We start from the raw sequence: 23,903 nt of genomic DNA on the forward strand, positions 1-23,903 counted from the left end.
ATCATTTGCATTTAATTTCCATCAAATGTCTGGATGAACTTACTGTTATTAACATTTTTGTAATTAATATATTTCATAGGAATATTTGAGCAAGAAATGTAGTGCTAATATTTACACCTCACCAGCCAGGAAATGAAGAAATAGTATATGGTTATGCAAAATTCATACTGTAAATACTGTCAACATAATGTTCGTAAATCATATACAGGCAGAGGGCATCTACTAACTCCCATGTGATCATTAATTTGTGAAAACAGCCAAAAAAAACCCAAAACCATTAAAAAAATTTAAAATAACAGAGAAGAAACCATATATTCACTACAAATTATTTGCTCTGCTTTGCTGGCTGATCATACTCAGAAAGGCTTTACCTACTAGTCTCTTCTTTGTATTAGGATATAGGTAGTGTAGTTGAAATATGCACATAGGATTTTCATTTTTCATCCTCCTAAAATTCCTTGTTATTTCAGCAGGAAAGAGCTGCAGTACAGTAGTCCAATGAGATGCTTACTGGGAAGTAAAGTAATTAAATCTACTGGTAGAAAACAAAAGGATTTTATTTCCCCTCATAAATTTCTGTGCAGGCTAACTAATTTTTGCATGCCCAGAACTCTGATGATACTTTCATAGTTTTTATTACTCTCTAACAGAATACCAGGATATCCATACGGTCATGCATTGCCAAGACACATCTCATCTATTAAGATATGAAGCTGTCTACAGTCTCCACAGGGAGTCATCTTCCTAACTGCTCTGTCCTTTTATGGTGTATTGTACACAAGGTTTTCTTTGTAAGGGTCATATTGTTTCCTTCAAAAGTAGCCCATTTTCATCATCTTAGTGCATTTTTATACACTTTTATTGAAGTCCTTGTTCGGTACCAGCACAAAGCAGTACGGGTTGTCCACTTTCAACATTTTCACCTCAGGATCATTTTGTTTTTATTGTTCTCATTCGAGTATGATTATTCTGCCCCCAAATCACATTTTAACAATGTGTTCTCTGAGTAGTGGAGCTGCAAAAGTTCCTTTAATTTGTATCCCTGCTCAGCAGCAGTACTTTTATGTTGTTTCCTCGTGTATCCCTCAGACTGGCACATATTTCTGTCTGCTGTGCAATATTAACATTGAGAGGGCCAGTATATTTATTTTTTTCTAGTTGTGGGTAAAAGCAGGAAAAAAAAAAGACTGGAAAAAATCATTGCTTGGACTCTCCAACTCTTGCAGAACTATTTTCTTTGAAGGTGCTTAGGTGGCCTGCAGCATAAATGTTTAAATACATCATTATTTTTAGTGTATCTTCACAGTACCTGCATGGAGCTGTGTTGAGCTGAGAAAGTGAGTCACAGAAACAGCGTCCATCCAGGACACACAAAATTCTTACAGCAAATGTCCCAAGTTCCCAGCTACTGCCATTTGCTCCTGCTTTCCTTTTGCAAGGCGCTCTGCTAAAATAGCAGTTGAGTTGCAAGCACAAGCAAGAGAAGGCAATCTTAACTTCTGCTTAACCCACTGCTGCTCTTAACTTCTATCTTTAGCCTTTATTTTCCATATGCTATATTTACAGTTCTGGTGTTACCTAGCAGAAAGTTGGCCAGAGCACAGGAGTAGAGAGAGCACAGGAGCAGACAGCTACAAATTCAAGGGCTGAAAGCTGCACATCCTCAGCCTCAACATGTACCACCTCTCTGTTCAGTTGCTCATCATTCCCAGATAAATCCCATTTTGTCATTTACAAAATCTTAACCGAATGTTCTTGTTGTATCTACATAGCTCGAGTTATTTCTGTAGGGTCTCAATCAGAGATTCTGATACTGTAGTGAGAATAAGTATTTATATTTCAACTCCTTTAATTCTTCAGTTCTTCAGTTAAAGGTCTTAGAGCATTTTCCCACTCCTAATTAATCCTCAAGCTATAAGTAGTTCAAGAACAGAGCATCTAATCAGTGTCCTGGTTCTTGCATCCCTTTGGACAGGATCCTCACCAAAGGGTGGCTTGTCCTCAAGTGCCCAGCTGAGCTCAGACTCTGTGGAAGCTAGTTACCAGGTGTAAATGTGATGGAATGGCAGACATTTCCCTGCTCATGGTTTCTGCTGACCTGTAGAAGAAGTGTCATTGCCATTCACACCTTCAGAGTGCCCAGACAGTGCAGGAATACGCTGAGCATGACAATCCCCTCAAAGCAAGTTCACCAGGGATCCATCACCCCTAGCTACCCAAAAGGGTTTCTGGTGAGCGCTGAATTAATTGTCCTGACATGAGAGCCAAGACAGTAAATCTGCAGTTTCAGCAGTCTTGTGAACCATGCAAGGCTACAGATGATTCCTGCTGAGCTGAAAGAGGGTTTTCCATATCCTAAAAAAGAGTTATTTCTTCCTTGTTTTCAGAGCAATACTTTGCTCTGATGCTGCTGTAATTCCATGTATTATTTCTTGCTGGGAGGTACTTTCTTGGCACATTCACAAGTAATGGCAAAAAAACTGCAGAAGTAAATTTGCAAGAGTGCTGGCACGGATCTAGCTTGAGTATCACCTGCTGTCCTTCTTTGGCTTGTCTGAATCCTAAACTGCTTTGCTTGTTCAGGCTCCAGGAACAGCATAACCATGGAGTTCAATATGAGTAGGTTAAATTCACTCGTGGTGTCATCTAAGCTAGTTCATTTGGAGCTTGTATCTCTACACTGCTCTGCCATCTGCATTGTAGTTAGTCATCCAGGCTTCAGATTTTCTTTCCTGAAAGAAAACTGTAGGAGGGGAAAACTTAATCTGAGAGTGTGCGTGCGTACTGATTCCTGTGCTAGCTCTTTGTCACAATCAGTGCAGAAGGCGTCCTCAGGCGATGCTGCTTATTTTTTGCATCTACCACAAATGCAGGCCTCAATTTCACTGTTTCATCATGAAGACTGTTTTGTGTGTTTGTTTCCCTTTCCATGGATAATTCCTTGCAGTACTGCCACAGGACTCTTCAGCAAAACAGCTGTCTGCTTCCTCCACCACAAACACTCTGCCTCTTATGCTGTGCTCTCTACAGCTACCAGAAAAGAAAGAGGGTGCAGTCAGGTGGGGGTCAGTCTCTTCTTCCATGTAACAAGTGATAGGACAAGAGGAAATGGCCTCAAGTTGCATCAGGGGAAGGTAGATTAGGTAGGAAAAAATTTTTTGCTAAATGTGATCGGGCATTGGAACAGGCTGCCCAGGGAAATGGTCCCTGGAACGGTTCAAAAAGCATGTAGATGTGGTGCTGAGGGATATGGTTTGATGGTGGACTCAGCAATGTTGCGTCAATGGTTCGATTCAATGATCTTAAAGGCCTTTTCCATCTGCATTCTGTGATTTTTACTGTGATGTCTGTAGAGCTGTTGCTTTCTCCATGTGTCAGTACTTGCTGTAGGTAACGTGAAGGACTATGCCAAGCTGACAGATTTTCATCACCATCCTCAGAGGAGTCAAGTGTATCATTCCTGTGCTGTACTTCTTCCCAAATCAGCCACCTACTCCTCCCACCACAGGGTGCACGCAAAGTTAAACTGCGAATCCAGGGAGGATCTTCATGGCTCCACCATTCTTTGCCATTCAAAGCTGTTAACTCGTTTGCTTCCTGCATCAGGCTTACAAGGAGTTGACTGTGAGACCTTCTGTTTGTGTAGAAGATGTGTAAAAGATGCTTGTCTGGTTTTCTACTACATTTAAACTTCTAGCTAACAGGTAGTGAATTTTATCTACTTTTACACCTCATAGAGCTATTAAGTACTTTATGATTTGTTTTGGATTTGAGTATCAACCTTCAGACAAATTTAACTCATTTAAAAGGGAACAGCAAAAGGAAACACAACGTTCAATGGAAAATGAAAGTCAAGATAAGAAAACAAAACAAGAACCACAAACTAGTTCTGGATTCTGAACTACATCCTCCAAGTCTCTCAGTTCTTTTAACTAGCTGAACTAACCTAAGCCATACAGAAAAACAACATTTTTATGAAATCTCAAACTCTTCCTATAGTATCTACTGACTTATTAATGGGTTGCTGTATTATTCCAGGTTCATGGGGTGCTATAAAAGGCTTTTCAAATCAAATCAAATCCAGGCAGCCTCTCCAGAGGCTCTAGGGAAAGTGCCATCTGGCCTTCCTTCCTTTTAGCTGCTCTTCTTTATTACTGACAGGATCATTCATATTCTTAAGACTATGAAGCCACCATTAGGAGAGATCAGCCTTCCTAACTAGCAAAGCAACTTCTTGTCATTGCCCTTGATCAACTTAAATTGCTCTTTTGGGCATCTGTTCATTCAGACCTAGCTGAATATCCTTTTTAATTCTCTTTTTTCTGTATTTTTTCAAACACAATCCTCATTCAGAAAGAGTACTTGAGCTTTCACTCTGCACTTGTAGCAAAAAGGATGTCACTTGAGGAAGGATAGTATTGTAATAGAGGAAAATATTATTGGAGCAATAGCACTTGTACAGTCCTTTACATCTTCAAAGCCCTGTGCCAGCTAATTTCTTAATTAATCTAAATATACACTTTTATTCATTTGTACTTACAAGGACTAATCTTGGAAACTGAAACGATTTAAAAACTGTTCGTACATGAAGTTTCAGTTGTGCAACATTGAAAGAAAATTAATTTCTCTATTGCCTTGCTGTGGCAACTAAATTAATTTAGATTGTCACTGTTTTTTATTTTGCAGTGTGGGATGTATGTAAGTTACAGCAATGGAATCTGTCTGACTCAATGTGTACTATTTTACCGTATATTTATAAAAGGATAAATTCTCATAATATCCCATTATGGATTCAGACCACAGACAATGGAGTAGTTTGTGAAACTTGTAAATCCTCTGTGGTCTCAGCTGGAATTAAAAGTTTGATAGATTTCTGTACTCAAAAGAAATGATGATTCTATCTCACCCTACTACCCTTCAGAGTGTATAGGTGGGGAAATTCCCTGTAACTAGGGAGGGTCTTTATCAAGTGTAATAAAAGACCTTTACAATTATGCTCAGCTGATTTTGATTTGAAGAAAGGTAGATCTCAGAATTACTTAAACTCATGCAGATTTCATGGTAATGCTTAGCTGGATTAGGGAAGGAGAGCTAAATTAGGGCCTTTGCTGGGAGGAAGGTGGAAAGTGACTTGCAGCCCTTGATATTGTTTGTCCTATTAGGGGCCCAGCATAGACTGGGCTGTTGCAAAGTGATGCAGACTGAGGCAGAGCAGTGGGTTGAGCCTATGATGAAAGAAAAAACACCTGTAAGAAACAAAGTGGTTTTACACCCCCTGATCGTTGGAAAGCTTGGGCTTCTTGTTATTACTGTTCTTCTGGATGATATTATCTGATAAATGCCCAGAGCTTTTCAACACCCTGCTGGGCTCTTTGCTTTAGAGATACTCTCTGACAGTACCATCAAAAGGCTATCAGATGAAAGAGTGTAAATCCAGGGTAAAAATGTATCCAGTGTAAGTCTGGAAAAAAATCAGTAAAGAAATTGAAGATTGCAAAATTCAGGACACTGTATAAATACCTCTTTAGTTTGCAAGATGGCATCATAGGCTACATGGCAAGGATTATGACCCAGAGCACTGGTCAGCCATACCATCTGGTGTAGCCTGGAAATTATCTCTGTTGGTGCACATTTTTTCACCAGAAACTCCAGGTCCACGCTGTGGAGATCCTGGAGATCTAGTTTTTCTTCATTGAGGTGTGAGTTAACAGTACTAGCTAATTTGTGATCTTGATAATATCAAACCTGCCTGTAGTTCTTTTTAATTTGAATTTACCTTTGCTTCTTCTACTCTTGTTATTCCAGCTGAATGCCCTGATTTTTCCCCAGTGATCTGTGTGCTCGCTTTAGAGACAGCAAATGAGATATCCATGATGTGTAGTCAATATAGTCCATGTGATTATGGAAGAAAGAAGTAATGTTTTGGCAGCAAATGGGAACACTTCTTTCTTGTTTGTTTTTTTGTTGTTGTTGTTGGGGTTTTTTGGGGTTTTTTTTTTTGTTTTTTGGTTTTTTTTCATTTTTAGATCGTTTCTATTTTGCAGCTTGAAGTGAAGAACATCAGAGTCAATACCAAATGTGTTTGTTACAAATGCCTTAAAAAAAACATACTCTATATATATATATGTAGGTATAAAGAAATCTGGCAGCCATATGGGATTTTCACACACCTGTCACTGGAGTATGTTTGAATGTGAAATCTCACATTCTGTATCGGAGTGTAAGAACAGAGCCCCAAGGACATGGGTTGTGTGTTGAGCGTATCAAATCACCTTGAAGGTAGCACTTTTACAGAGCACCACATTGGTGACTGTTACTGCAGTATCAGCTGTATTACCCATGGAAAGGTAACATGGAAGCCAGGAAAACTAATTAAAAATTGCAAGTGTGAAACAGGGTAGCAATTTTTCTTAAAACTGTGGCTCTTATGTAATACCACAGACTGTGGTTTATGCATGCCACCTACACACAGCTATGAAATATTGCTGTGGCTTACATTAGTGAGATATTGGTCACTTTTACAAACATTTTCTTCAGTAAATGGGAGCTGAATTTTAGTGTGAGTGTTATGTTGGTCAAGGACATTCAACCATGCATTGCTTGTGTCTTATTCATGCGGCAGCAAATTGTTATAAGGCAGTGTCATGTTTACACCAATCCTTGGGAAGCCTCTTAGAGTCTGAATGGTTAAGACAAAACAAAAAGGAAAATAGGGCATTCTGGCACATATGGTTTGAAACTGTCTCTTATAAAAAATAGGTCAAAAAAACCTAATTAGTGCACAAGACAACAAACTGTTGTAATCAGGACATTTTAGGGAACCTCCATGATATGCACGTGAAATATGTAAACCCCTGAGAAGAGAATTTGGGTCTAAAAGCCAAATCCAGTAACACACTTTTTTTTTTTTTTCCCCTGCTTCTTAATGAGCCAGGGCTTATCATTTGGAATATTTTCTGCCCATATTGGATTATTCTCGGTCAGCGTCGCTGGAGAATCCAATTATTGGATCTCAGCTGTCCTTTCCTCTGAGAAAGACAGAGACATCAAAACTGTTACTCTGATTAAATCCTGATGTGTCTCCTCTACATTCTGCCACCCAACTCTAGAGGGCTTTTCTTTCAGACAGGCTGCTATAGTAAGAGCCAGCAGCACATGCAGAAACACTGTTCATGCCTCTGGCCTTGAGTGATTTTTTTTCTCAGATAGTAAAGGTGCTGAACACAAAGAGACAAATGAGGAATGGGGTGGAACAAATAGCTGAGAACAGGAGGAAAGGGATATAGATAGATAGATATATATATAGGACTAGCTTTTGCTGTGCATGAAATGCAACACCCTGTTCCCACATTGTGACGCACATCAGTCGGTCCAGATGGTGAGAAGGGTTGGGTTTCTGCCTGGGGCTGCTGGCGCAGGCTTCATTTGCATTCCTCAGCCCAGTTGTTCGTGGAAAAGCATCCAGGCAATGCACAACCGCTCACACAACTGTGCTCACCTTCCCAAGCACAACATTTCTTCATGGCACCAAAAACTGTTTTACAGGAGTTTTACAGGCATGGGAAATGAAAGGAGCTGGATCCGGTGTTCAGGTTCCAAGTGGAACCCTCTGAGAATCATCACCAGTGATGTAGAAATAGAAAATCCTCTTGAATAAAGTGTTTATTCCCACTCTGCACTCGCACAAATAGCCGTGAGTTTTGTAAAACTGACAAAATTCCTGGAGCTCAACTCTGAAAGAGCAACTTCTGCTCCCTCGTAAAAAATTGCCATACAAACCCCTTTCCAGTGGCTGATCCCTGACTGTGTTTCACCATTACCATAACCAGTTTTGCTTGTTAGGGGCTGATTGTGAGTGTTAATTTGTGGCATGTGCAACAACTGTGATTGTTATTGCTGTAATTAATCCCATTTGAAAATGTTTGGTTTAATTGATTGGATTAATGAGTAAGCTTTAGGTGTTTGATTCTGTTATTTTGTACCTATACATTAACTTTGAAAATTATGCAAGCATATGGGAAAAATAAAGCATTAGAGAAGTGAAGAGCATTACAAATACATCTTTACAATTTAGAGGATGTTCTTAAAACCTTTCAGCATTTTTAGGATTTTAAAATGGGCGCAGAATTGCACCTAACAAGTATATTGCTTTTAACAGTCATTCTGTCTGGAGTAATGCTTTTAGGTTATCCGTGCTAATGTCCCTGGAATTTGCCTGAATAATTTCCATTCATGATAGTAAAGTAACAAACCCTGTGTTAGTCTCCAAACGAGAACTGTGTCTTTAAGAAGGGAAGATTTTATGAAGATTCTTTTTAAAAAATCATGAAAATTGTTACCTAGAGGACATTGCAGCTACATTTACTACTGCATTAAGAGATGTTTAAGTGAAGAATTTGTATTGGTAGATGGTTTCTTCTCTGAGTTTTGCCTCTCCCGCAAGAGCAGTTGATCATTCCACCTTAACAAGGTGCAGTGATTGACAGGTAGGGATGTCGCACAGAGCAGAAGGTGGGAGTGTGCTCTATTGGTTTGTGCTTGTACATCCTGAGCACCAATTACTGTCACTGCTGCCAGCACTGATGTGTTTATCAGGATGAGTTATAGCAGAATATATGTACACAGGCAGTGTGTATGCTGGATGACCACCCCCTGTGATGTAAAATATGAGAGTCTGGGAGCTACCGTTTTATAATTCATCAGGTTCAGCAACTGAATGTTGTTGGTTGGCTTAGTTATAAAGGCAAGTGTGAACCGAACAGCAGACAGGAGCATCTTGCATTGAGAGTCCTGCAAAGCTGCATTTGGTGACTGGGCTCCGCTTTTGTTCAAGTGAATTCAGTCCTCGGTGAGTGATGGGGGTTCTGTCGAGCTAAAGCTGTTATTATATAAGCTGGGGAAACCTGCCTGCTAGTTTTATGTGTATTTTGCTGCTGGAAGTCCTTGTCTGTGGTTGTTTTTAGATTTTGCAATATTTTCAGTTGTGTACGTTACTGGCACAAAATGAGATGAAAAGAAAAATGCAATGATGAATTATTCACCATCGTGCTGTGAGGATCTCTTTCCTAGCTAAAGTTACTTTCCTTTAGTGAGTGTGTTGGGGGTTCAAAGAAGCTACAAACCAGCAAATCTACCTGTCATTAAATTGCTTTTATTAGTGCTTAAAGAGAGTGATAGCTGTGGCTTTTGTAACAAGAGGAAGGAAAAGAATAAGCAAATATCAGAAGCATTTACAAATTCTTTGCTTTTTTGTACATGTGGCTTTTCAGATGCAGCATTAAATCTTTTGTGTGGAGTGAGGGGCTGCAAAGAATTTGAATTGTAGAGCTTTTTAATTAGATAATCAGTAAAACGGTAGCTTCTTTCTGGTTTTGTGGTAATATGCTTAGTATCACATTAAAATGAATGATTCCCCATCTTGCATAACAACAGTGCTGAAATATGTGTAAGATGAAAGGCAAAGGGAGACTTTGAAACAAACTGTGGAAGCATGCTGTAGCACAGCTAGACAGAGAAGGTATATTTCCTATAGTGTCTGCATGACTTTTTGAATTTCACCAGCTTTAGATTCTTTGCTCTAATTATCACTTGCTTCTTTTTGACCTCTGTATCTTTTCAAGCAAGCTCCATTAATATGTCGACGTTGTCTTGCCAGTAACCTTTAAAGATCAGTAAGCCTGCAATTTTTTTGTTGTTTCAGTCAGAAAGGAATTGAAAAGCAGAATTTATGAAACTGAAATATTAAGACTGCCATACAATACCTATATGTCTCCTCAGGAGAGGCAAGTGGTCACGAGTAACAATTTTACTTTTTCTTTTATCAGTAGCAGTATTATAGTCCTTGCTTCTGTCTTGTTGTACCGGCTTTGGGGTTGTTTTTTTGTTCTCTGTGGGTTGGAGAAGCAAGTTTGTTGTATCCAAATATCAAGAGAGCTTGGCAGAACAGCACCTGTTGTCTTATTGCTATATTATTAATAGTTGGAGAGAGACACTCTCTCCCAGAGACCTCTCACCTGGTATCAGTCCAAATTGTTTACTCTGGAGTGATTTAGACTTGTATTGTGACTTCTCACTTAGAAATAATTTGTTCGGTGAGTTTTATGTGAAGCATCAAAGCTGCCGGACTGATCCTGGTTTAATAAATAAGGTGTCTCATTTTAGTATCACTTTTTATTTAAAGAGAAAGGCTATTGGCAAAGTGGCCTTTGCTATTGACTTCCTTTGCCAAGCAGATTTGCACTTAATCTTTATAAATTATAAACTTGAAATAATCAGAATTTTTTGAGATGATTATTTCCTAGCAGCCTAACAGACTAGAGCCTATTTCTAGGAAAGAGAGTATACCTTTGTCAGCAGTACTTTATTTAAGAGTATTGCACTGCTTTTTAAGCATTCAGATCTATTTTCAGTGACCCCTGTGCCAGCAAATGGGTTTCTTGAAGTGTGAGCTTCTGGCTTTGCAAGTTCTCCTCCTTTCAGAAATCTGTGATACTGCATCCATCTGTCTAGGCATTTATATTGCATGCATCACAATGGTGTAATCTCAGCAATACGAACATTAACCATGTAAATGTATGTACTGTAACTTAGGAAGTATAAATTAGGACAGGAAAAGCAACCCTAAAAGGAGAAAGTTATGATATGGGCATATGGGCTCTTGTGGGAACCAGAGATCCAGACTCGATATTTGTTATTACACAATGAATTAAGCTGACAACTAGTTCAGTCTCCACGCAGTGGTATGGAGGCTTGGGCACAGATGAGACCAGCTTCTCAAAGTTCACTCCAAGGAAAATAGCCAGAGGATGTGGCAAAAATCCCATTTTATCCTGCGTGCATGCCTATTGCTCCTTTGTGGTCATAATCCAGGAGGGATGCTGAAGGAAAAACAGCAGTGACTAAGAATTGTATTTTACATCATCTTGATCTGGAGGACGCAGATGTTTTATCTGGATATTAGTTTGGTACTGTGATCCATGCCTCCCACCTGGCAGTAAGTGACAGCAGTGCTCCCCATGGAGTGCTGTGTCTTAAATGCCCTTAGGGCTGGTCCGGGAAACAGCCATCCCTGTTGTTAGTGCTATATCCTGCCGGAAACACTCTGCCCCACAACTCCAGGAGTGTGTTGGCTTCCTGTCCATTTCTGAATAGAGGTAATGTTTTAGGATAGATGCATAGCACTCTCAGGTAGCAGAAATCCACTCTCCAAGAGGAATCTTTCTCTACTTTTGCCTTTTGGTTACAGATGAAACCAAACAAGGCACCTGTGTTCGCAGTATCTTTTGTATAAAATATAGATGCCCAGATAAAATATCTTGAATAAAAGTCCTTAGCTCAAGAATTGATCTTTTAATCTTCTTTCTTTGGTTTAAAACACCTCCTGTTTACTGACCTTCAGGTTTGCTGGGAAGTCCCATGGCAGCTTGGGGTCATTTTTGACAAAATAGATTATTGGATAAGCCAGCATTTGTTCTTGGAGAGTTATTTTTTGGTTTGCACTAAATGTAGCTAATGTGTGACTGTGTATTTGTGTGACCGTGCTCTTTGTGCAAGAAGTGATTGGAGATGGCAGCAGGGGCGTGTAAACTCACAAGTTTGTGTGTCTGATACACTTCTATTTGGCTCTTTCAAGCACTACACAAACTATGATTTTAAATAGAGCAATACATTTATACTACTGAGTCTTGAGCACAGAAATATCTAATGCATAGAATTGAAAGCTCTTAACTATATATTAACTCTCTTACTTTTTATTGAAGAGACTGATAAAGTGACACTGTATGCTATTTTTAAGAATTCTCAGGTTTGAATTCAGTATTCAATATGGGTGTGAAACAAAGCTGAACAGACACTGGCAATCATAATGGTGTGCTTTCAGGGATAGGGCCTTCAGTGGAAAAATGGGTGAAATGATAGGTTAGACATGTAGCATCCTCAGTGTTGGAAATAGCAAATGTAACTTTATGGAAGGGAAGAGATAGAACATAGTAAAGGATGACAATGTGTCAATGGAAAGCAGTAGAGGTTTTTGTATATCCAGAAAACTAGGTAGAGAAACTCCATTTTAAAGGACTATCAAACACTCAGTGCATTACAGGAATAAATTTGGCAACTGGAGCAGAGAGAGAGCTTGTTCATAAACACAGCATGCCCTTTGATGTTGGTCGGTTCTTTGTGCTGTGAGTGAAATACATGTAAATGTCTAATCCTGCAGAAGAGATTTTGGTTAGGTTTTACATGATTGTACAAGCAGGATGGGGATATTCAAGTTATTAAACCCATGAAAAGTTCACTTGTAAGCAAAATATATCTCATAAATGCTAAGTTCAGGGGTTTTGTGGATTCAAGTGCTTGGTTTGTTTAGTGGCTCCTGGTTTCTTGGCATCCGGATGCATTATGCTATTATTTTTAAAAAGAGCGAAAAAAAAGGAACTTAGTGTAAGTAGTCTTTGCTGGAGAAAAAAAAAAAAATAAAATAAAATTAAAGCAGCTTCCTTGCTTCCAGATGGTTAAAATGACAAGCAGATCTGTCAGTCCTTGAAACCTCACAGGTGAAAAGTGTGTGCTCCAGGGTAGTAGAGCTGGTTCTGGAGAATTCAGCACCAGAACTCAGTAGGAGTGAGATGTCAATGAAATAAAGTGATACAAATTATCTGTTTTCTGCATGGTGTTTAATGTAGTCTAGATGATCAAAAACATGAAAAGTATTCATCAAGAGTTCTTTCCAATCTCATGTCAGCTTTCAGTGGAGTTTTTCCATGTTTTCAGGGGGCGTGCATGTCAGAAGGGTGCCGGTTCCTAGAGCCGTGTCTCTGCTACAGGGTAGTTACAACCTATGGAGAAGCTGTCCATAAAGAGAGGTGTAGGATTCGACTCACATCCAGGATCATCTCTGGTAAAGGCCCTACAGCTTTGAGTCCTGCAGGCAGGACTTGGATATATGTCCCAAGAAAGCTGCACTGGAAGTCCCTGTGCATTCCTCTAGGTGAACACTTTTCATATTTTTCATATCATGACCACGTGTAGAAAAAAAAAAGATCTGTGGAAGATGGAGAGCATTTGTCATTCCACTCGCAGTAAGCCAACAGGAGTGATGCCCCTCTGCAGCAGATTCATTTGTTGTCTGAATAGTGGTATACTCTCTTCTGTCCTGTGCAAAGCTCTAATTAGTGGTTGGTGGCCTAAAGCTTAATATTAATATACAAATTTTATTTTGTACTACAGGGAAATGCTTATGGCATCAACAGCTTTCCACGTGGGAATTACCAATGTGCTCACTCAAAAGTCAGCCTGGTAAAACTGCAGATGGAGTCCTCATTCCCAGAATACTTTTGTAGTGTTAGCAGAAATCTCCTATTATTTTAACCAGGCAGGAGAGTAATCTGGATTGACAAGAGTTTTTTAAATCCTGAGAGTTAATGTCATCTTTACATCACACTAGTCAGTGTGTTGTGTTTGAAAACCTGCAAAGTGACAGAGTGAGACATGGGGTGTCCCTTCTAATTCATTCCTGTACTCCTGAGGAGATGTGTCCCGTTCAGGAGACAGCACAAGCCCACCACTCTGTAAGCATGAATTGCAGTACTGTTTGTGCTGGGTTCTAAGGACAGGGGTTAGTGCAGAGGCATTTGAGCTAAGCAAATGATAATTTAAGAACCCACTATTACGCCTTTTGTGCATTGTGGTAATAATCTTTAACATTATAAAACAATAAAGAACTGATTGAACTGTGTTGTGTGCAGCCACATGCTGAAACTGAATGAGTGAGCAAGCCAGGCAGGCTAGTATGTTCTCTTTGCTGGGGGGGGGGGGGGGTGTTTGTTTTGTTTCTTCTTTCTATTACTATTTATTTCTACATTTTAAGGAAATTGTACTCTCAGAAGCTTTTGCTGCATTCAGTACTGTGTTCCCCAAGCAGAAAAAAATATCCACAGCAGCTAGTAACACTAGTGGTATCTAAGTTAAGTAATTAAATATCACTCACTAAAGAAAATCTCTGCTTTCTTTCAAAAAATCTACTTACAGGTTTTAAGAAGGTATAAACATAAATACAGTGTAGAGTACTTTTCATGTAAATGGTATTTTATTCTGGTTTTATTTTCAGTACTGTTAATCTCAGTTTGTTTATAGGAGTAGATCTTTGTCCCTCACTACCAAAATATTCTTTGTGAAAGGAATATATTATTCCAGATAGAAAAGTGATAATAGGCAAAATCATCACCTGCTCTCAGTGTTCCATGGACTATCCTTGCCCTTCTCAGGTAGATGTTTCTGGTAGGTATTCCATAGGAAAATGACAGTGCACACTGGCTGCTGCTGGCTTTGGGTTGGGCTGTAGTCCAGAAATACAAAACAAAATTATTAGTAGGTGGCCTTAGGTGGAACGCAGCTGTTACCTGTAGTGGTCTGTATTTCTTCTCTTTGAGGTAGTACCACAACTGTTAAATACTTCAGTGAAATGTATCCATCCAGCAGAGAAACAAGTTTGAGAGGAGGGAAAAATAGCACTACTCCGTTCAAAACAGGTTTTCCAGGTGTGAATTAATTTCATTTCACATTTCTTTGCAATTTATTAGATAAGAACCATAAAATTTTCTGTAGATATTCTAAAATGTTCTTATTTGAATTAAAGAAAGTGTTCTGTAATACTGAATGCACTTTAAACGTTTCCTGTTCATGTTTGATTTCTTCTATTTCTGTTCAAATCTTATTACCTTTGAATTGTAATGGTAGACTGACCTAGTTGTACAAGTCTCCTGAAACAGCTTTACAGAGAAACTTGGATATTTTTATGGCAGCAATTACATGTTGGTCTTTTAAGGTAATGTGGTGCAAATATTTTGCACTCAAATCTCTTTCCTTGGTTTTCACTCTTTCATGTCTTGCTACTGACACCTGACCCCTGAAATAAAAACACTCATATTCGGCTTTCTCCCATCTTTTCAGAGATGCAAATAAATTCTTCTCTGTTTTTATTAAATTCATTTCAGTGCATAGATATTGAATGCAGGGATCTGAAACAGGAAAAGTGCAAGTGCTAGAGGACAGAAAGCAGGAAGGACTACATCTTTTTATGCGTTTTTCCAGTGGAATTACTGTGAACTGCATCTGTAAATTTTAGTTCAGGTTTATACACCAATCATAAACTAGTCCAGCTTTTGCCCTACACTATTCATAAGACTTGAAATCCAACATTTTTCCTCAGTTTTTTGAGATATTTAATATAAAATGTTGATTGGTCACTGGCCAAAGAAGAAGCTAAACTTATCAAGACTGAAACACTGAAATTTTCTGTTTCAGTTTATTTTTGGCATGCTTGTTTAATAGAAGAAGAAACAAGCTTAGTCTATAGAAGTTGTCTGTAGACCTGTCAACTAAATCTTAAAATATGTTTGATCAAGAATTATTGATTTGCATTTATCATAGGAGGTGTTTTTAAGGTTTGAAACATGAGAAAAAAAATTACAAATACTTGTTTTACTTCAAATTAATCAGCTAGCTGGTATGTTTTCTTGTGAATCATGCAATAATAACACTTTAATCTTCTGCCTTTCTTTTACTCCTTATACCTTTCCCCAGTGTTAGGTTACCACACCTCATTACCATCCTAGATTCTGGTGAATTTTGGTGTACTTATTTTTAAAGTATACATGAAGGTAAAATATAAGTGATATTTTATGTCAATGCAAGGTTCAAAATACCAGAAATATGTCAAATTTTTTTCAGGCTTATATCCCTAAACATAAGTATGTGTTAAAAGCAGAGATCAATAGGGGGAAAAAAATAAATCAAAAAATAAAGCCGTAGGTAGATACTGCTGAAAAACGTCAGTTGTCCAAAACTGTCATTTGAGGGAGGGAGAAAAGAGGGGCCAGAAGAATTAATGTTTGAATATCTGTGCTGAAAAATGGCATCCCTACTGGCAAATTGCATTTAGATTAAAAAGTTGCTTATGTGGTGAAGAAACATATTTAATCTACTGGTTTCCCCAGCAAAAAAAATTTAGATATTTGAGTTTAATATGCAAGTGAATAACTTGAATTCAAATATTGAAGTCATTCACTGAATTTGGTAAAGTGGAAACTGTAAACGTCTAAGCCCTGATGTGGAAACATCCAGAGCCTGATTGGGATTTTTCTTCCACCATTTGCATATAACTAAAAACCTGTAACTCAAAGACCAGCCTGAGAACACAAACGTAATTAACGTGTGCCTTAACCTCTGGTTAACATCTGTGAGGCCTGACTCAGCCTTTCGTCTTCTGGTGGATATGACTCTTGCTGACTGTGACTCAAACTATCTGAAGGTCTTTCAGACAAAGTTGTAGTTAAATTAATCTGCTCAGCCTGAAGGTCAAGCATGATTTTAATTTAGCCACTGTGCTGTCCTTTGATTTACTTGCAGCACTTCTGTAATTGTGACTGACACCCTTGAGGTGGATACCATTGATATATGGAGTTTGTACTGCAGTCTGTGAAACACATCAGGATTCTTTTGGATAATTGTAAATTATGTTAGCATGGGATTTGTGAGATCCACTCTCTTTCAGATGAATTACATAAACTGCCATATAAAAATAAATTTAATGTATAATCTTGGGACATCTATTTTTTTAGTGAACCTCCTTCTCAGAGAAACATTTCAGACATTGTGACACTAACTCGCTGAATTTTTGTTTCAACTTAATTTTTTTGTGAGGTTGGTTAATGCAGAAAGGAAAGACCACTTGCATGCTGTCAAACTGTATTTGAGCACATGAGATACGTGGCATCTGCCACTGAAAATTATGCCCCAGGGAATTCCCTAAACATTTTTTCTGAAATGTGAAATGCAGCCACCTCTGCTGATGAAAGGGCAGGAAGATGAATGCCAAACATGGCAATATTCTGTATTAGGGGAAAACCAAATCAAAACAGTATTCATTTTGTATGATAACCAAATACGTTTGTAGTGTGTGTGTGAATAAATGTGATTTTAAGCACTCACCTAAAAGTTCTATAAGCTGCACACATTTCAATGCATTTAATTCACAAAAATATAGTGCTTAGTTATCTTCCCTAGGATTTGTACTTGGACTCCACCAACTCCAGGTATTTCAAATATAGATTCTTAGTCATCGTCTCTGGTGCTAAATGCCAGCAATTATAAGTACTGGTTGACTCATTTCTATACTCCATGAGTTTTTATGGCTGTTATAAAACTTTGAAAATGCTGACAGACCTGCAGCCATGGTGGGCACTGCCTATATCAGGGTTCAATATTAAATATAGCCAGATATTAAACCTTTATATTGCTGTACCCAGTTGTTCAATAGCATTGTCACCAGGTAGAACAATGTGAGCCAGGGGACATTAATACAGCTAAGTGTGATATTTTATTTATTCTAATAATCTTTGCATTCTAAAGGGCCAAAGTCGTGAACCATACATTATCTTGCCAGTGAGTTTTACCAGCTCTGTGCTTCTAAGCATAAGAGGAGAAAGAGCTTTGCTTGTATGTTACATTTGTATAACTACAGGAAATTAGAACTATTGCTTCACAAAACCACAGAATAGTAAAGGCTGGAAGGTAGCTGGATAATCTGTTCCAATGCCAGCCACTCTAGTAGGATCAACAAAGGCAGGTTGCTCAAAGTCATGTAGCGTCAAGTTTTTAATATCTCTATAACTCTGGAAAACCTGTTCCTCTATCCAGTCGTCCTTAGAATAGAAAAAAAGGTTTTCTAATGTTTAAATGGAATTTTCTGTATTTCAGTTTGTGCCCAGTGCCTCCTGTCCTACTGCTGGGAACCACTGAGAGCCTTCTTCTTTACAGCCCTCCATCAGGAATGTAAACTGGCTAAAATCTTTTACGTATGGCACTACTGTCCCCACTTGACCAAACCATTCCCTAGCGTTTGAGGTATGACCTCCAATATGCCTTCAATATGACAAGGAGGAGCCAGACTTCTCAAAAGACGTGTGAATCCTTCTCAGTATTCTGAGAGTACTCTTCAGGCTCTTCACAGATGTGAGGTCCTGGACATTACTAAATATCATCCATGTTGTTCAGAATTTAAATTAGACAACGCTGCTTTTGTCCAATACCTTTTCCCTTTTGTTCACACCTGCCAAATGCTTTCTTAGAAGTTAAGTTCCCTTTGAAATTCTGGTGGGTAATGAGAATTCTAGGTTTGACTGTTATTCATCCTTCTATATAGATGGTAATTATTTCTGAATCTGCCTGCCGGAAATTAAACAGAATCTCATGCAAACAAAAGAAACCTTTTCTTAATTGGGAGACTTGCCTACATGGCACAGAGTGTGAAAAAAAGTGTGCTTTCATAATCTTGTAGCTGGCTTCAGCATTGGATTGACTGATTAAAGAAAAATCCTCTATGAATAGAGTATGGCCTATATAAAAGAAGTTAAAACCTCAAATTTGCTTGCATTTGTTAGCATCCTCTTTAGCAGCCTTTCTACTCCAGAGATTTCCCTTCTTTCCTTTCAGTGTAAGTTGTTCTCATTAAGTTTTGTGATTACAAACAAGGTTTAGCAGTATTAAATGACTAGATATTTTTATGGCCAAATGGGATTACTTTGATAATTGGCTCTGATCTGTTGCAGAACTTGTTCTCCTGTACTTACTGCATCAAGTCTTGTAACATGACAGAAGTACCATCCAACTGACGTTTACCAGGTCCTTTGATCCTGGATCTCAAAAGAAAGTTTGGTTTCTTTTCAGCTGTAGGCAGTATATCACAGCCCTTGCAGAATTTTTTATTTCTTTTGACATTGTCCATGCTGGTGAAACTGTGTCGCAAAACTGTGATGAAGAATGACAAAGCTTAGAATAGGGACATCAGCACAGAAATGTGGCCCCTTCTTTCCCAGGTCCTCAATCTCAGTCACCATGTATCCAGACCAGATTGTGCTCTTAGGTCAGCACTCTTTACTCAGGGTAACTATTTGTGGCAAATCAAGCTTAATAGAGGTTGACAGAAGCTGCCAGCACTGAAATTACAGACTGATGGTATGGTGTCATCCACCAGCAATTACAGAATTGGGGATCCATATTCCTTGATGTTGTGTCATGGTTTAACCCCAGCTGCAAATCAGTCCAGTGCAACTTCCCACTCACGGCCCCACAGTGTGATGGGGAGAGAATTAGAAGGGTAAAAGGGAGACAACTGTTGGGTTGAGATAATGACAGTTTTATAGGTAAAGCAAAAGCAAAGCAAACCAAGGAATTCATTAATCACTTTCCATGGGCAGGGAGGTGTTCAGCCATCCCCAGGACAGCAGGGCTCCATCAAGCCAACAGGGACTTGGGAAGGCAAACACCATCTCTCAGTATGAATGTTCTTCTATTTCTTCTTCTCCTCCCCAGAGCTTTACATGCTGATAGATTGGGATATCCCTTGGGTCAGGTGGGTCGGCTGTCCCAGCTGTGTCCCCTCCTGACTCCTTGTGCACCCCCAGGCTCCTCACTGTTGGACTTGGGTGAGAAGCAGCAGAGGACTTGACTCTGTGCAAGCCCTGCTCAGCAGTAATGAAAACACTCCTGTATTATCAATGCTGTTGCCAACAAAAATTCAAACCATAGTCCCATACCAGCTACCATGAAGAAAATTAGCTCTACCCCTGATAAAACTAGCACAGCTTGCAGTGACAGATCTCTGTGATAAAGAGTGCCTGGCCTGGGATAAGTAGACCAGTCAAGCACTCAGAACAGTCAAAAACAAATAAAAACTAAATAGCTTCTTTTTTCTTGTCATGGCCACATTCTGTCTTACAGAACAGAAAGGACCAGTGCCAATATAGTCAGTTTGCATCTACAGGTTTGAGGAGATGCAGGATTCAGAATTAACTTGCACAGGACTTTTTTGTGCCTTGAAATGAAGAAATGTTGCTGTCTACATTTGTCCACACAAATATGTAATGTATTAACCTTCTTCACCACTGCTTTAATAAGGCTGCACCAGTGACAGCAAAGCACTTCAAATTAACTCTTGAACTGTGAAAGTCCAGATGTTGCCCTGATAATCTTCCCATTTATTTCTTTGGAAAAACTAGCAAACACCAACTCGGGCTTGGTGCTGTTTATTTAATTAGAGATTCTGTAATGATGCATTGAAGTAGATACTCAAGAGAAAGGGAAATCAGGTTCCCTATGATACTGTGGAACATGTTAATAAAATTCGGAGATAGTCCCAGAAAGCAGATGTATAACAGAAGCCCAGTGTTACTGTCCCTGCAATCTGACCTAGGAAAATAAAATCCTCCTTCACCCCAGATATGGTATTTCATTTAACCCTGAGCAGTACAGCCCAGCTTGGCATCGTTCTTACAGTGTCTGTTCATAGTCACAGGGTACAAACATTTTTTAATATGTAAATGTTTATCAAAATTAATCAGAAATGTAGACGGTATGGAGTTTGAAATTATTTATGATATCCGTATCCCCAGAAGTGTTCTCTGTAACTCTGAGAAGAGGATGCTTCTGTAATTGGAAATCCTGACGTGGTGAATTCATCAGAAAGTCAGGATTAGACTGTAACAACAAAACCACCACTCTCTATGCCAGGGATACTTCAGCAGCTTTGAAAGCTTTACTTGATTAAAATATATTCGCTAAAGTCTTTTCTGTAATGACTGAAAGGTGCCACAGAGTGTTCATAAAACCTTGAATAATCTGTGTATGTTTTCAACTGGCATTATTTTGAGTGTAAGAAAAAGTATGCATTTTTGTAGCAGCTTGGCAGGCTGGGGGCTAATGCATGCACGGTACTTCTGTGCCTGTGCTCTGATTTATTTGGAGCAGGGCATTTTATGGCAATGCTTCTCTTAACTAGCCAGGAGCATAATCCTGCCAAGTCCTGTTGTCAGTCTGTTGGTAAAAATAATGTCAATAGTAATCAGTCACTGCCCGATTTCATCCCTCCTGCCTTCTGTGCTCCCAAGGGTAGCCACTGTCAGGTGATGCACATTGCCAGTTTGGCTCCAGTCTTACAGGAAAGGGATTTTCCCTCACCACTCTCCTTAAGCATGATGTGACCATTGCCCACACTGCCCTTTAATCTCCTACAGGAAATAATAATTTTTTTAAAAAGTAAGAAAAGTCTACCTTACAAGCAGCCAGCTGTTTGGATAAATGTCATGCTTAGCCTGACATTTCTTGCTGCTAGGCCCTGAATAGCCCAGTGAGCAGGGACCGCAGCCCAGAGGGTAATGGGAGAAGACAAGTAAAGGTCGTTGTGATTATAGTCAAGGAGATACTTTAAAGCAGAATATGAATATAAAACATTGTAGAGGCTGGCATGCAAATTAAAATGTAAATAAGGTTGACAAGCTTTCCACCAAGACATCAAACTGCCAAAGGTCAAATCTGTCTTCTCCAGGCCTTTTCTGCCCTTCGTGAGCAGGCTACAGCTGTTTCCTCAGCCAGCAACAATAGTAACCTCTAGGGGAAGGAGGAATAGGAAAGTCATAGTGATTCTTAGCAGCTGTCACATTTGCAATGGTTTCTCTTCAGAGTATTTCATAATCCTTTTTTTCAGGTTACTTGCCTTAGAAATTTAGGTTATGCAAGCACTAGAAATGAATAAACAAAAAGATATGTGTATACATGAACGAGCTTCAACAGCAGTCTTAGAGCTAGTACCAGCTACATGAAAACAGGGTAATTGTGAGAGACTATTCCACACTGTTGGTATAATTAGATAGCAAAGAAATGGAGAAAGATGAGGGGAGAAAAGAGAATAGTCTCTGATATAGGTCCTTCACTGAATTATATTTAAACTGTAGCAGAAACTAGAAAAGGTTGATAGGGGTGAGAGAGGCTTTTGAAGATGAAGGAGCTGAGGTAGAAGTCACAAGATAAGAAGTCTTACAATTCTCAGAATAGATTCAACTTCAGCATCCTGGTGTCAGAGAGATATGTGAGTAATTATTACTATTATTATTATTGCTTTGAGAAGTCTGCTTTAATTTGGTTTTGGTTTTTTTTTACTAGAGGTTTAATTCTTTCTGGTTTAGCATCTGGCAGAAATTCATTTGTGTATATTTAAAAACAGATGTGCAGCAACTTCCCTCAGCATCCCTTCCCAGCCTTTGAAGGATGCTGCCCTCCTTTGCCTTCGGAGCAGCTGCTTGGCATGTCCTGCACAGCAATGCCAGCTGCATGGCAGACCTCTCCAAAGCTAATTTTTGTTTCCCTTTGTCAGTGCATGATACTTGCTGCCTGTTGGGATGCTTTTAGAGGCCTCCTGTGCCAGCCATCTCCAAACAGGAATGGTTTGCTGCAGTAATAGTGTCTGCTAATGTCTCATTACAATCAATTTAAATGCTTCAGTTCCACTGAGAGCTAATAACACATGAAAGTCAAGCTAGGCTCGTAATTTCAAAGACACATATTTTTTTGTAATGAACAGAACTATTATGCCCTGTTGAAAGTTGACTATAAAAGATTTTAAAGCTGTATTTGCAATGTCATTAGAACTTCTTCATATGTATCTTCTAAGCTTTAAATTGCAAGGTAGTCTCAGCTTTCTTTTTACCTTTAAGAAAATAACAAAACTTTATCTATTGTCCTTTGCAATTTTACACATTCACATCTCCTTTTCTAATAGTATTAAAAAAGTTTAATTATATAAACCAATGTGATTTACCTAGGTTCCAGAGACCTTCACATCACTTTTTATAGAAAAAAGAGTCTGTTTCACTGCCCTTTATTCACTTTATTGTTTTCTCTCCCAGCTCAGCCTCCCCTCACTTGATTTTCAACTAAGTGGCCTTGTGAAAAGGAAAATTAAAATAATGGTAGCAAAATGCACCTGAAATCATCACGGGCCACTCTTCAGATGGATATCTGATGTAAGAATGGAGACAAATTGGACACAACAACCTCAGTGTCTGGCTGAAGTTACAGAAACAAAGAGAAAAAAAAACAGATTCATATATAAAAAGGAAAATGAAGTTTACATGGTTCTCAAACAGTTCATGACCCTTTCAGATCTGCAGTGGATAGGACACTGAAGGCTTTGGGAAACAGACAAAAGAACAGTGATGCTGAAGAGAAGGAGGAGAAAGCAGGCTTATGTATTCTTTAAAAACTATTTTACAGGTAGTTTATGAGTAGTGATGGAGAGGTGAGGGAGAGGACTGAAAGGAGGAAAGAAATGCAGAGATTAACCCCTCTGGATAGGCAAAGTACAAGGCACAGGGCACACTGACATATGCTGGGCAGTTTGCAAGTGGGGAAGAGTTCTTGCTCATCAGCCCCAGAGTACTGAGGGCTGTAGGAGGTGCAAGGAGGATGCCTAGCTCTCACTTAGCCTCTGGATGGATGGATGAGCCCAGGAAGCAGAAAAGGGGGTGGAGGGACTGGAAAACCTGAAGCTTTGCAGGCTTTCTTGTTATACAGGGGCTGGGAAAGCTGTGAAGAAAACCTCTACCCACTTGTACCCATCTCCTTGTCAGAGCTGACTGAGCCCAGTGTTATGCTCCTTAAAAACAGAGCTAAACTTTAACTCTCGTCCCATCAACAGATGGGAACCAATGGGGCGGTGGGGGCAGGCACACACAGTTTAGGATTACCATTAAATGCAGCGTTCCATGAAGTTGTATTCCAAGGGTGCAACAGAAAGGGTCAAGAGAGGGAGCATCTGGGCTTTGATTTGTTGTGTTGAGCAGACAGGACAGAAAGGCCTCAGAAACCTGCTGTTGTTGGCAAGGGCAAGGAAGTTTTATCCACCAGGCTTCTCTGTACTCAGTGGGAGAGAAGGTTCTCTGGAGGATGGTGGCCCTGAATGGAGCTGTGGGTAAGCCTCTTTTTAGGGTCTCTAGAAGATTAACCCCAACAGGCTGAACTCAGCCTTTATGATTTGCCTTGTCATCTGCCCACCTCACGGTGGTGGGTAAGAG

The 23,903-nt window shown here is 39.3% G+C and overlaps 1 protein-coding gene across 30 annotated transcripts in view; it reads left to right on the plus strand.

Moving 5' to 3' along the window:
* DLG2 (discs large MAGUK scaffold protein 2) overlaps positions 1 to 23,903 on the plus strand; it is a 1,001,432-nt gene that overhangs the window by 875,622 nt on the left and 101,907 nt on the right. The window contains exon 1 of one of the 30 annotated variants that reach the window (XM_032099092.1): positions 8,536 to 8,848. The exons of 28 other annotated variants lie outside the window; for them this stretch is intronic. The gene's annotated coding sequence lies outside the window, so the exon portion shown is untranslated. Of the gene's footprint in view, positions 1 to 8,535; positions 8,849 to 21,740; positions 21,920 to 23,903 lie in introns of those variants that run through there. One more of the 30 variants, XM_032099094.1, reaches the window with a different exon arrangement.

Source organism: Corvus moneduloides, chromosome 2, assembly GCF_009650955.1.
Source record: "Corvus moneduloides isolate bCorMon1 chromosome 2, bCorMon1.pri, whole genome shotgun sequence".
In the NCBI taxonomy this organism is placed as follows: Eukaryota; Metazoa; Chordata; class Aves; order Passeriformes; family Corvidae; genus Corvus; species Corvus moneduloides.